Here is a 1,024-nt window from a genome sequence, read left to right as displayed (position 1 = left end):
TATAATATTCTAGACCTTAAAATATACATAGTTAAGCTGAATGAATGAAAAGCAGATTAAGTGCCACATTCTCAAGCAAGAATGTAATTAAACTAGGAATCAAAAACTGGAAAGTCAACTAATTTGGGGGGATTAAACACATTTCTAAATAACATATGGCTCAAAAATGAGCCTGAAAAAGAATTGTGCCATTGTGAGGCTAGGGAGATGTCTCATGAGTAAAACTACTTGCCAAACAACCTGATGACCTGAACTTGGATACCCAGACAAAGTAAAATCCAAACAAAGTAGTACAAGATTGGGAATGTCCATAAGAGAATGTGGGAGGCACAGACAGGAGAATTTCAAGAGAAATTTGTAGGCTAGCTAGCCTGGCTCATGTGCTGAAGAAGAGGTCTCTGCTCAAAACACGGTGAGAAAAAACAAAGAATAACAACCCAAGGTTGTCCTTTGAACTTCACACTCGGACACTGTATACTTGTGCCTGCATTCATATACATGAGCAAGCAAACAAACAACCACCCACATATACACACAAATGTACAAACACACACACACACACACATACATACACACGCCACAAAATAAATTAATGTAATTACAAGAAAGAAAACAAGACAGTATCAATGAAAGCAAAACCTGGAACACTGAAAAGTTCTGTACGACTGATTAGATTGATTAGATAATTTCTGTAATTATCTCAAAAGAGCAAAGAAAGAGTCCATAAATGGTAAATATCAGAAAAAGTAGACACCATTGTTTATTGTTCAGACATTATAAAGTGTCCATACACTGACACCATTTCTTCAGATATATATAATCAATTTTGTGAAAAATATAGTAATCATAAAAAAAGAAAGAAACCACTCAAATCTACAAGGAGTAACTAGTTTCCAAATTCTTTATCATCCTAATTGAATACATAGTTTAAAATTTAAACCATAATTAAACAAGTCAAGACAGATGTGAACTTGTAGAACCCTCCTCCTCCTCCTCCTCCTCCTCCTCCTCCTTCTCCTCCTCC

This window comes from Mastomys coucha, unplaced genomic scaffold, assembly GCF_008632895.1.
Source record: "Mastomys coucha isolate ucsf_1 unplaced genomic scaffold, UCSF_Mcou_1 pScaffold14, whole genome shotgun sequence".
Lineage (NCBI taxonomy): Eukaryota > Metazoa > Chordata > Mammalia > Rodentia > Muridae > Mastomys > Mastomys coucha.
This window is presented reverse-complemented; position numbering follows the sequence as displayed.